Source organism: Vanellus vanellus, assembly GCF_965231255.1.
Source record: "Vanellus vanellus genome assembly, chromosome: 2".
Taxonomy (NCBI): Eukaryota; Metazoa; Chordata; class Aves; order Charadriiformes; family Charadriidae; genus Vanellus; species Vanellus vanellus.
The window spans coordinates 3,201,596-3,215,063 of record NC_138906.1 but is presented as its reverse complement, the minus strand read 5'-3'; positions in this window follow the sequence as shown (position 1 = coordinate 3,215,063).

Sequence of the window (13,468 nt, the reverse complement as noted above, 5' to 3'; positions counted from 1 at the left end):
CCCAGAGAAACAGGTTTTTGCAGCAGATGTAACTGGAGAAGGATGGATGGGTGTAGGGGACGTCTCTGGTTTCTAATCCCCTTTCACCCCCTGTCCCCCCAAAAGTGTCAAAGCGTTGGTTCTCCTAAGCTGATCCAGCAAGACTTGCAAGATCAGTTCTGGGGGGGGGGTGTGGGGGGGGTGCAACCATTATTTATATAACTTTTTTTATTAATTTTTTTTAAAAGAGAAGTTAGCTGATGGAAGAATATTTTTATTGAATAGTGCATTTAGTTATGTCAGAAATATAAAAAAAAAATATATAATATTTTTGTAAACAAGGCAAACTGAAAATGTTTGCTGTTTTATATTAGAATTTTCTATTAAAAGAAATAAAAACCCACACAAATAATTGTTGCACCCGTCATCTGTTTTTTAACAAGCTTCTATTCTGTGTGACTGACTCATATATGCCGGATGTGGAGACATGCAAAACAAGTCCTAAACATTACATTCTCATTGTCTTCCAGCTCTCAAAAGACTCCAGTTGGTGAAATAAGCAGTGTTTAATCAAAGGGGGCTTTTTTTTTTTTTTTTTGATTCTTGACACTAAAAATGACTTATGAAAAATGCGTAGCTTGTAATTGAAATACAAAAAACTACCCCAAAACTTCAAGCTTACCCTTGTGCATCCTGGTCTTGAGATGGCTCTGGATGGAAGAAAACTGAAACTTATTTACAATAACCAGATATTTGCTATTGATCTTAGTTGACCTGGGGAGAATGACTCTTAAAAAGGGGGTTGGGGAAAAATAAAAATAATCCGAACACATGGGATAGTTAAATGAAGAGGACCAAATTCCAGGCTTGATCTAACACAAGCGATTTTTATCTATTTGAATGGGGCAATGTAAAACTGGGGAGCAGGGAACTTGGTCTGCTGAGGTCCAGGAAGCTTGTCGTTCACCTTTGGAAGCAGGGGATAAGTTATGGACCATCTGTTTTCAAAAGAGCTTTTGGGGTTGCTGGTTTGGAGACCTGAGCAGGGGCGAAATAATTTCTGAGGATTTTTTGTGGCTGGCCAGCTCGTACACATCTGCCTTCCTTCAGCCCAGGTCTTGAATTTCATTGTTAATCGTTTTTCAGCTGCCCTGTTTCAGCCAGCACATGAGGAGAAATTAGGTTGGTTTGGCTGTAGTAGGGTTGGATGAGAACCCAGATGCAGGGACAGATTTCTCAAGGGTACTTTCATGGAATAGATGCTGCTTAAGGTAATTTTCTGGTGGATTATAGTGCCTGTGAAAAATTCCTCAGTTGATGTCGCGGTAAAATTAGGTCTGTTCTGTACTCGATAAAACAGGTGCAGCAAAGCTCTTAGTTCCTGGTTCATTCAGTTCTGTGCACATCTGTTGGGTTGAGTCTGGCTTCCATGATCAGCCTGTCCTGGCTTTCGGTTTTCAGGATGCTAAGTAGGTGATGACTTTTGGAGAGTAACATGTTCCTGCAGGAGAAATAGTGCCTTTTATGACCATTACTGCCCGTGTAACTTGAAGGAGGCTCAGTATGGCACAGGATCAGGCCAGTAGAAATCTGGTCCTTGCTAAAGCAGTTAAGCTTAGGGCCGTGGATATTACCACTGAATAGCTTTTAAATCTGTTTTTCACTGATGAATGTTGAATTTGACCAAGTTATTTACAGGTTCCAGGAAACCCCAGGAAACAAGCTATTTCTGAACTAAAAAAAAAAGGGGATTCTCCAGTATTTGTGAGTGGGGAAGGACAAGAAAATGGATAGTGCAAGCGCAGCTTAGCTCTGGCATCACTGTAGGCTTCCCATGACTATGTTTCTTCAGGGGCAGGGAGTGAGTAGGGTGTAATTTAAGACCATAAATGATTCAGACAAACGAAAATTCAGCAGGCTACCAGGGACATATCCGAACAACACATGTTTGTCAGTTGTTGCTGAATATTTTCAGAAATGGGCAAAACCCTTCTCAGTGACGTTTGGCCAGGTGACCCAAAAGGACAGGAGATTCCTCTCTCTCCCAGTCCTCCCTTTCATCACAGGGTTGCTCAGGAAAGTTGGGAAAGGTGCTGACATAGTTGGCATAGTGGGGCATTTGCAATGTGCCTGGAGTCATCCCCCCTTGGATAAGGAGCCCGTGGTGCAGGCGCGCTTGCCCAGGCTGTCTGCAACCAGTGTAGGCACCTCTAGAAGGTGTTTTGGCCCATGCAGAGGTGCCAGTTTCTCCCCGCTGACAAGAGAAGGGGACAAAAACACGGACACCTAGGTTAATAGAGGTGGGGATGAGTTCAGGAGCAAGTGAGGTTATGTGTGGATAACCCTGCCAGCTACTCTTGGGCACAGACCCGTCTGAAACAGTGATCACCAAACTAGCACAGGAGTTTTCCCTTGTTCCACTCCACCCCAGTCTCTAACAATGCCCTTTGAGGCCTGAATGTAAAGTCTAGGATTTGTTTTGCACACTTGGGATGGCATTTCCTTTTAAAGGGAGGTGGGAATACTAACATGAAGGATTAGTTTTTTTCTTTTATTTTACAGTTTTGGGGTTTTTTTGTTTTGTTTTGTATTGTTTTGTTTTTTTCCAATGTCTTATGGGAGCCTAAGTTATTTTTCTCTACCTCATATGTACAGCTTGTAGGTATAAATCTGATTCTGAGTGACTGTTGAGAATGTATTTAAGTTATTTAACATCTTTGTATAACAAAAAAAGCCAGAACAAATGAAACAATAAATGTATTTTAAATTATACTTGAAGCCTGCTCTTCTTTCTTCACATCTATGATCAGTGGTTGCGGGAGCCCCTGTACCTCCCTCAGCACTACTCCTGACCATTGGTCCTGGAGCTAGCCTGTCCCTGTGGCTAATGTAAGCCTCGAAAGACCATAAAGCCTAGTAGGGTGGCGAAATGATCCCCATGAGTTGGTTGGGTGGTGGAGATCCTCATCTCTTTGGTCCCATTGAAGTCTTCCCCCCCCTTTGAAAGGCTTTCAGGGAAAGGGATGCTCACAACTTTCATAGGAGAAAGCATTCTCCTTTTCTCTCTGCAGTAATTATGCCCACAGAACAGAGTCAACAGCCCAGGAAGCAGGTCCTTAACAAGCCCGGCCTTGGCAACAATTGACTCTCACCAAGTGAACTCTGAGATCTGTCCATCTTAGGTCCTTGAGCTCAATCTCCAATCACAGTCAACGTAGTGCCTTAGAAGTTTCAATGTAGTTGTCCTTATCATGTAACCATGAGCTGGAGAAATGCCTCTACGCCAATTTTGTGTGACCATGGAGTGACCTGTCTACAGCAAGGCCAAAACCCCCAGATTTCTGCTCTCCCCCCGACATCTTCTACTCTCCCAGTGAAACAGCTCACAAATTACGATCTGATTCAGGACTGTTACAGAGTGCTCTGGGTTGGGCCAGTCACTGTGCTGGTGTTTTGAGCAATACAATGTTAAACAAGCTCAGGAGGTTGATGGACTCCCATCAGCTCTCCATGGGATTGCATTAGTCACCATATTTTGCTGGAGAAGTCATGATACCTTGGCACAATATCACTGTCATGAAGTGATTGCAAAGTTACTCTGATCGAGTATCTGGCAGGAGCTCAAAATAAGGGGGACGTGGCCAAATTTATTCTGGCTGAATGACAACAACAAAAAAATTGCCATTATCCCAGGCTATGTAGTGTCTTGCCTGATCAAATGTCTGTCTTCACAAAAGCCTCCTGAAGCTATTCAGTACCTAAAATTTTTTACAGCTGAGCTTTAAATAACCAGAGCCTGTTGCTGTTCATCTTACAATCTACTAATGACTTGCACATGGGTGATTTGGGTTTGCAATGCCTCTGAGAAACAACATGGTGCCCCCATACGCGTGTGCATGCAATGAGGTGCTGCTTCTCTCTGAGGGCTGCAGACCTTGGAAAGGCTACAAAGCTGGTGAGGGGTCTGGAGGACAAGTCTTATGAGGAGCGGCTGAGGGAACTGGGGTGGTTTAGTCTGGAGAAAAGGAGGCTGAGGGAAGACCTTATCACTCTCTACAAGTACCTGAAAGGAGGTTGTAGAGAAGTGGGGGCTGACCTCTTCTCCCTGGTGACAAGTGATAGGACCAGAGGAAATGGGTTCAAGTTACGCCAGGCGAGGTTTAGATTGGATATTATGAATTTTTTTTTTCACTGAAAGGGTTATTAAACATTGGAAGAGGCTGCTCAGGGAGGGGGTGGATTCACCATCCCTGGAGGTGTTTAAAAAAAGGGTAGATGTGGTACTTGGGGACATGGTTTAGAAGTGGTTTTTGTCAGGGTAGGTTAATGGTTGGATTTGATGGTCTTAAAGGTCTCTTCCAGCCTCAACAATTCTATGATTCTCTGGACCACAGCTGTGGGATGGTTCACAGATGCTGCTTTTTGATGTGGATGAGGAGAAATCAACCAGCAGCCACCTGAGGTCCAACTTCTCAAGATGTTTAAAACAAACAAGCAAACGACCCAACCCAAAACCTATCCGTGAAGTAGACAAAAATTGTGGCAGAAAAGATTTTAGTGAGATGGCAGGTAGTATGCTGTTAAGTAAGAAGCTCTTTGGATTACTGGGCTACTGTGTGTTGAGGCAGGCAACCAGGCACAGGCATTCTTGTCATGTCCTTCAATGGTCAAGTAAGCATGTTAACATAAAGCATCTACATGGAGTGGGGTAAGAAAAAGCCAATAACCAGTGATGGTAGTTCAGATGGCAGGAGGTAACTTCCGACCCTGCAGTAACTTAATGGCTTTAGTGCACGTGTCCAGGTACTCGTTCTCAACGGTTTGGCACCCTGCTGAGGCAGCTAAGTGCGGTCCAGATGATTCAAACAAGCAGACAGCCAACCCAAGTTGCTTGGCAGGCTGACCGGGCACGTGATAGAAAAACTGACCTTGGAAAGAGCTTTAGCCACAGCTGTCCTTTCAGTGTACCCTTGATAGACCCCTGCACATCACAGGTTAGACTATTAAACAAGGGCTACTGTGTTCTTGATGGCGCGCTGGAGGACTTTGAAAACTCTGCCTTGTGTCTCCAAAGCGCATCACAAAGTCAGAGTTGGTTATCCTTTTCTCTCCTTCCCATGCAGGAAAAATTCTTGCACTTATTTTACCTTCCAACCTTATTTTCCGCTGTTGTGCAGCGATCCCATCCAGGCCTTTAACCAACCCTTTAAAAGTACTTTACAGAGAATCAGCACTGTCCATCCTCAAACAGAGATGAGCGTGTATTTATCAGGTAAATGGTGCTATCGCATCGCATTGTTGCACTCCCCACAGCTTATCTGCAGCATCCACCCAAGGAAATGTTTACTAAAACAGTGAGAACCCCACACAACCAGTGCTCCTTCTGCTTTTTGTTTCGCTTTGCCCCTTGTTGTGATGAGAATGAGCAGCACCAAGCTCTGAGGAACCAGGCAGATACTTTGGCTGATGTTTGGTCCGGATAGTTTTAAGCAAGAAGAGTGGATGATTGGAGGGGATGGGATTGGAGATGAGGGATCCATGGAGCTACCTCTGGTCTACCTCCCGTCCAACCCTGCAGCATACCTCCCTGCCTTCTTCAGCTTCCCATCTGACCTTGCATTACGCTTCCTGGCAGTTGGGTAATGAGAAATCACAGGCTTGAAACCTCACAGCCAGCCTCCGCCAGACCCTTAAAGAGCTGCTAATGTGAGTCGTAAAGCCGCAGTAGCCTCGGATGTAACAGCGTTTTGACAGCTGTTCCCGCAGAGGAAGTGGGTGAAGCTAGAATGCGTATTGTAAGAATTTGGGATTAAAAAAAAAAAAAAAAAAAAAAGGAAGAGTATCAAATGAGAGACTTCACCTCCAGAAAAATAAAATGGGTTTCCTTCCCCCTTTTTCTCCCACTGCTTTCCTTAGGGCCACTTCTAGGTCATTGCGAGACGGTGGTTTCAGCCTGCATCTGTGGATGTGCTGAGTGGCAGGGGAGCAAGAGAACTAAGTAAAATCCAATAAACAACGGAGGTGCCTTTAGTTTAGAAAGAAGTAAGGACTCACTGAACCTCTTACAAGCTTCTGGCTACACATCTGAGGGATGTGCTTTGTGTGGAACTGCGTGTGTAATCCAGCTAGGAAACAGATGACTGAGCACAGATGAATGTAGAAGAGCATGTGCATTATTGAGCAAAAAAAACAGAATGAGGAGAAAAAGAGAGAAAAAATAAAGAGGGGACAAATTTTATACAGAGCTCCTCTTAAATAGGCACAACAGATGAAAATCTGACTGTTACTTGGACAAAAAAATATAAATCTAATCACCAAGAGATGAGATGGGAGAGTCAGGCCCCAGATGTTGGTTCAGCATTAAGATAGCTCAAGCTCTGCAGTTGCTTTTGAGCAGCTCATTGTAGAGGTCTTAACTGAGTTATTTAAGAAACAGATGCTATGCCTACTTTTTTTCAGTCTAAATAGTAGTGCAGATACATATTCAGAGAGATGAAAGAGGGCTAGAAAGGAGACATGACTTGCCCAAACTCATGCCTTGGTCATTTTGAGAACTGGGCCTAGAACCAGGTAGTGGTAGGTGTCCTCAATGCTATTCAAAATGTGGGGGTACCACTGCTGACCAGGAAAGAGACACAAATCATGCTGCACTTCAATGTTCACATCCTGCCTTTCTGAGATGGGAAGCAGATGGGACAGTAGCATGATTCATGTGTTTCCCTATGGATTTTCTTCAAGGCTGGCTCTCCAGGCTTATGCTAGAAGCTGTCTCCTCCACTTCTGCCAATTACCAGTCTTGCAGTAGGAATTGAAGTTGGCTGGAGATGACGCTAAACATATGGCTCCCCTGTGCGCTGTTGGCTACAGTACTGGTGGGCTGTAGCCAGGCTAATAAAGGGTATAGCTGCTGTCAAACGCAAAATGGAGCATTTCCCTCAGGACCTGGGATATAAAGATGGCAAGGGGAGATGCTACCAGTTGCTTGGAAAAGAAGAGGAGCCATTTCAGTTTCTACATCCTCTCCCAGGTCATCTGTGCTCCTTCTTCCAAGAGTCACAGTGTCAATATAGGGAGTTGGTTAGACTTTCTGGCTACATCTCCACTAATTAATTAAACGTAGCTCTTGTGCTGATGCCACCTGGCATAAAACAGCCCACATCCAACCTATTAAATATTCCTGCCTTCCAGAACAAGGTGGCTCTATGCAAAATGTCTCCTGAGAATGGTCGTTGGCCCATGCTAACTCTTGAACCATGCCCAGGAATTGCTTGGGAGTGTGCTGTTACCCAAGCCAAAAGCACGCTGGGGATTTTCTAATATTTTAACAATATATTCGACCAAGTTCCAGTGCCCAGGAATGTTCCTTGCCACTCTTTAAATCTGCTAAAAGAGATGCAGAAATTCAAGTGCTCTACAAATAATCCTCACACACAAAGCCTGAAGTATTTGTTGGTCAGTTCTTTCATTCTGCTGGCGAGGAAACCGCATCTCAGGGAAGGCTGGCCTTCCTGGTTGGCCGGGACTAAAGCAAGAAACAAGTCCATCACAGCTGCTCCAGCACATCATCCTCCAGGTACCACAGAAGTCATTTCTGGAATGGTGAGTAACTATTACTAGACCTCACAAAATTCATCCCTTTTTGGTTAAGATGTGGCCAGACCTTAAAAAAAGCCTCATGCCAGAAGACAACCAAAGTGAGGGTAATCCATTTGGGTGCTGTCGTGGTTTAGGCCAAATCCACTACTGGGGACCTGAGGGGCCCCAGATGGGACCGACAGATGCTCCCCTCTACCCCTCTTCAAAGAGAGAGGCAGAGGAGGAAAAAGAGACTTATGAGTTTAGAAGGAACTCAACTACTTTAATGAAATATTAATAATAAAATTAAAAGAAATAATGAAAAATATATACAAAACCGTATCAAGCTCCCGAGATGACAATCATGTCACCGGCTGGCACTGGGACAGTCCCAGCCTGGACTCAGTGGCAGACGGGAACTGGATTCCAGATCTGGATTCAGGATCGGGATCACAGGCAGATGAACAGGATCCTCCTCAGACGTCAGCCATTGAAGGAAGAGCCTGTGACCCTTTGATCCCTCAGCTTTTATACTGAGCATGAGGCAGATGGGATGGAATACCCCGTTGGTCAGATTTGGGTCACCTGTCCTGTCCGCTCCTCCCTGCAGGTGGGACCCCACTATGCTTTTCCGCTTCCAACTCTCCAACGGGGCAAATAACAAAGTTGTTTGGCCTTGAGTATTATAGCAATAAGTATAAGCAAGAGCCTCTCTGCACACCATGCCTGGGCATCAGCTATAAACATTGGTCGTATCACTCCAAGAGAGTGAACACTGTCTGCACAATATGCAGTTAAATTCAGTAGTTAGAAGAGGCCCAGCTAAGAAGCAAAGTAACTGAACAAAATCAGTTCTGTTTTACCTCAAACCAGGACAGGTGCTTATCACTGTTTGTAGGCCCTGTGTAGCCTTCCACCGCTTCATTCCACATGCTCTAGGACCAAACTGCCACAGCTCCCTTTTATTATTTAACTGGGGTACCTATATAAGGAATGCAGGTAGTGTAACCTCCACCTGTAGTTAATGGAGAGGTAATCAAACCTAGGGAAGAGCAGAGAGGGTAAGTGGTGCCTCTCATATGCCTCTTTCTCTGTTGACTGTTCGTGGCTTGGGTTATCTGTACGTCCGTGTATGTGCTTCTGCTCATAGATTTACATTCCCATATCTTATAAACTTAATGGCTGGGAGCACTCGCTGTGAGAACGCCAAACCCAGGGACCGACACAAAGGCTTCAGGAGTCAATAACGGGCTCTGATCAGAGTGTGAAAACCCACATGCACATAACTGATATTAGAATATCAGTTATAATTATTAGAATTCAAGTCCGGAGCGTATGTTTCAGTCCACTTTCCACCTCTCCTTCGATGATGATCTACCCATACAAAGTCTCTGATAGTAGTCCCAGTTTGCTAAGTGCGTTCTGGCTAATAGCTCTTTCCTTAATGAGCTTGATATTGTATCAGGTACTATAAAGGGAGAGGAAGAGTTCCTGAGCTTTGGTTGCCTGGGGCTATGCCCCAATCTCTAGGCTATGCTATCCCTGTCTTCCACCACCTCCAGCTCCGCTGACTTTAATAAGAATTTAGACTTAGCATCAGAATGGCACTTCTGCCCTGGCTACGCTTTCATTTATGGCCTTCTCAGCTTCCCCAGGCAGCGTTATTTTCCAAGGTGCTAATTGCAAGGGCACTCATCATAAATTATCACTCATTTCTCCCCCTCACTTGCATGGAAGAATCCCTCAAGGGATTATGATCATTAAAGCAGGACCAAGCTCTCTGTGATCGGTGTCCCAGGAGAACTGGGCAGCCTGCTGGGAGGGCTGAGGCAATAAAAGGAAAACAAAGGTGGTTGGGCATGGAGGTGTAAACTGGAGGGACCTCCACCCCTAGGGAATCCCCCAACATCTGCTGGGAGTCTACCAGCTAAACCTACTCGATGATTCAGAAGGCTCTGTGTGTCTGAGATTTCACTGCTTTTTGCAAGGATTCAAGATGAAAAAACGGGGTTGGTTACTACTAACAGGGTAGCACTTAAACTGAAGTATTTGACACAGCTTAAAGAGGGGAAAAAAAAAAAAGCATAAGGGAGACATTTGGGGCACTAGTGGGTGTCCTTTACCTGATTTGTTGCCTTGGTTAATTTTACAGACTAGCAAAATGTCCCAGGCATCAAGGCTGGTCTGCTATCGTGTTTTCCATGAGCTACCTCTCCCTTGTTCTTCTGTTTATTGTCTCCCGAGGCAAGGAAACCTCAACAAAACCACAGATTTCCTTTCCGCAGGTTGTGAATGAGCTCACTTGTGCCTGTTGGCCTTTCTTTATTCCTTGTGACAGGTCACTGGGCTATGTACCCAGCTCAGAAGCACAGGCTGGCTGTACAAGGACGTAGTGAGGAGGAGGTAGATTTATAACTGAGTTTTATTTCTGGATTTCATTGGCTATTAACTTTGAATTTGCCCTCTTTTAAAAAACATACTTCTACCAGCTGACATTTGGAAAAAAAAAAAAACAAACATGAAGAAGCCATTCTTAGCTATTTCGGATGACTTGGGCTGCCCATCTCAAAGCCCTGGGCTGATTACGGTCTTGCCCAAACCATGCTTAATTGACTCTTCCATGATTCCTTCTCCTCGCTGAGCTGGCTCATCCCAGTTACAACCGCTGTAATGGCCCTGAAATGTTATTAGTGATCTACCATCAGGAGAAATGACTTTACAGACAGTCAAATCATTTGTTTCCTAATTTCCAGGTCACAGCAAAGTGTGCATGGAGGCTGCATAGAGCACATAACAGCACGCAGGATGGACTTGGCATGAAGGTGCTTTTCCTAAATCGCTTCTGCTTCATGGGTCACCGCCACATTAGGGGTGGTGGAAATCTTCAATCAAGCAATCCTGTTAACTCCAGTGGGCATCTCATGCTGTTGGTTCCCTCAAGGATAGTTAGTGGTGCCTCTGAGTGAAATGGAAATGATTGCGAATACTGGATAATGCAAGAAAAGATGGCAAACAGATGTTTTGTACAGCTCTGGCTGGTTCCACGCAGGGAAGTCAGCTGTTGTTTCATTGTGGCAGTAAATTGAATTTTGAATTCAAATCCCTGCAGTGTGAGTGAGGGCTTTGCTGTGGAGAAGGTGGTGGTACCAATCAAGTTTTGTATTACGTGGTAGAGGGAAGGTTTCCACTTTCAGCTGTGGCTTAAAGCCACAAAGGTGGGGAGAAAAAGGCACACACGAAGTTTTCTGAAGCTTCAGCATGGTTTGGTGACAGAAGATGAGCTGGAATGGGTTATTTCAATGGCATAAACAGGCCACTGGTGCTAGTGACTGCAGCTGATTGGATAATGTTTTGTTTTGTTTCTTTTCCATCTGTGCAAAAAGCAATTATTTTTGTCGGGAAAACTGAAAAAGGATCATTTTTTAAATGAGAAAATGCAGCTGTGATGCTTTGTGACAATCAAAGTTCAACTTCTTCTGCTCCCACTCTCCCCTCTAGACTGGCCTCCTGGTCACAGCAGAGTCCCCTGATGCACAGCGTGTCCCCTCCACGGGCGCCGTGGGAGACGGATTGGCCGGGGAGCTCGGTCTGCATCTCATAGCGGGGACAGGAGGCATTTGAGCTATGTCTCATAGGCTAGCGTGGGGGGAAAAATGGTATTTTCTGTGCATGAAAGTACAAAGGGAGGGATGTCAGGGAGGAAATTTGATGAAAATAGCAATATTTTCCATGGAAATTGGAGCATATTTGAACTGAATTGAAATAAAAAACCTCCACTGAAAGCAAGTATTTACGGGAATATTTTACCCATGGCAGAGCAGATCATCAGCATAATACTGAAGTCTCCCGATTCCATCTCTTGGCTCCTTTTGCCAAGATCAACCCAAGGCCAACCTTGCCCACACCACCTCAGTTTTACGTCTCACTCACCTGATATCACTTGACATATAGGGTGTGCCGGAGCACTCTCAGAAAGAGAAGGCTGTTTCTGTGTGAATCCGTATTTCTGTTATATTTTGGGATTCTGTATTCTTGAATCCTGACAGAAACCCAGAGCCCATTCTATCAGGTTATACTCACTTAAAATGCAAAAAAAATATCCAGCTGTGTGGAAGGCCTTATAATTTAAGTATTCAAGAGTTACAGAACTGAAGATTCCCCCCCCCATCCTTTTCTTCCCAAATAAGCCTTTTGGAACATTCCTGCTTTACAGAGGGCTCTTAGTTCACTATTTCAAAGTCTGGTACATTCATTGTAGGAATCGCTAATGGAAGGAGACAGATGCTATGATATCAGTTTGAGGGGGAAAAATACTGCCCTTGCAAAAAGCATAAAATCTGAGTAGGTAAAAAAATGCAACGTTTTGGTTGCTCCCCTCTAAGTGCTCTGTCAAGCCCATCTCCCACCTGAGCTGTAATTCAACCAGAGCTCATGGGAATTATTATGACCGCTGTCAAAGTTGCTTTGGAATTAATGAGCAATTACTGACTTTACCTTGGTTACTTCCGTGCATACTGGCTGATTCTGGAGTTAGGGGACACAATGTGGCTCTTGTACTGCCTTTTTTGGGGGGCTGGAAATGCCCTCCATGCTGCCCTCTGCCCCAGGAGAGAGCCTCACGTGGATTTCGTGTTGCGTCCTTGGTGCCTCGCCGCTGCTCACGTTGGCACCTCTCCCTTCCCAAAGGGATCTGCCCGAGTGGGTGGAGGACACGGAGCCGCAACACACTGTCCTGGAGATCCCGATGGGCGGAGGTTAGATTGGGACATCTGCTTTGCTGGTCTCCATGTGGCTTTAGCTTAATATATACTCGGGTGGTTGACGGAATAAGTGGGATTCCAGTGGGACGCAGCCTTGTCGGAAGCGTTGCCACCATGGCTTTGCCTCCCCTTTTGCCCCCTGCCCTTCCTTATGCTACGTAGTCTCCATATGGCTTCTTCAGTGTTCCTGAACCCGGCGTTAACCCTCTATAGCTCCTATACCTTCCTACAAAGGCTTCGCTTCTCACACCCTGATGTTTCTCATACCGGTGACCTCAGGTCCTGGCATGTTTAAGCCATGCCTGTTACTTATAAGCTATGGGAAGATCCCCAAAGGATAGACGCAGCCGTCCCAAAAGTATTTGCTGCAACCATATATAACAGCAACAGCATTTGTAATCGGCTTTACGTTAAAAATCAAAAAGTATTACATCCTTGGGTCTGTAGCATCTAAAATAGCTATGAGCCGTTCCCAGGACTTTTTGCCAATTTATTATTTTTGATAATTTTTGGCATTTAGAAATTAGATATTTATTATTTAGGAAAAAAAAAAGGAGACTTTTTCATAGCTCTTTTTTTTCTCTGTGTTTTCTCAGGAAATACATGTTTTAAAATATCAAATTTCTGCCATTTGAAAAAGAGATTAAATTAATTCCTTCTTTTGGGGGAGGTTTGCTATGCATTTGGTCTGGAGCTACTAGGATTTTCTTTTCTTGCTTTCTCCTTGCTTTCTCCTTGCTTTCTCCTTGCTTTCTCCTTGCTTTCTCCTTGCTTTCTCCTCTTTTTCTTTTCTTCTCTCAGAAGGTAACATAGCAAGAAACCAAACCAGACAATGATTTTGCTGTTGGTATTCTGATTGTTGTAGCTGGAGAAATTTGTGTTAAGGCTTGGCCTGAGCTGTATTTTGGACCAGGAGGTGACCAAATCCTGGAGCTATCTTGATCGAGATTTGGTGTCTGACTCATCCAAAGGATCAAGAACTCGAAGAGTCCTGGACTGATATTGTGCTGTCTGGGGGTGTCTATATCAGTACCTTATCTTCCTACAACTCCTTATCATTATGGTCATGCCAAATGCACTGATGAAGCTGAAGATATCTTCCTCAGCGTGAGGTAGAAGTACAACTTCCACTCTTTCATGGGGTAAGGAAAGCA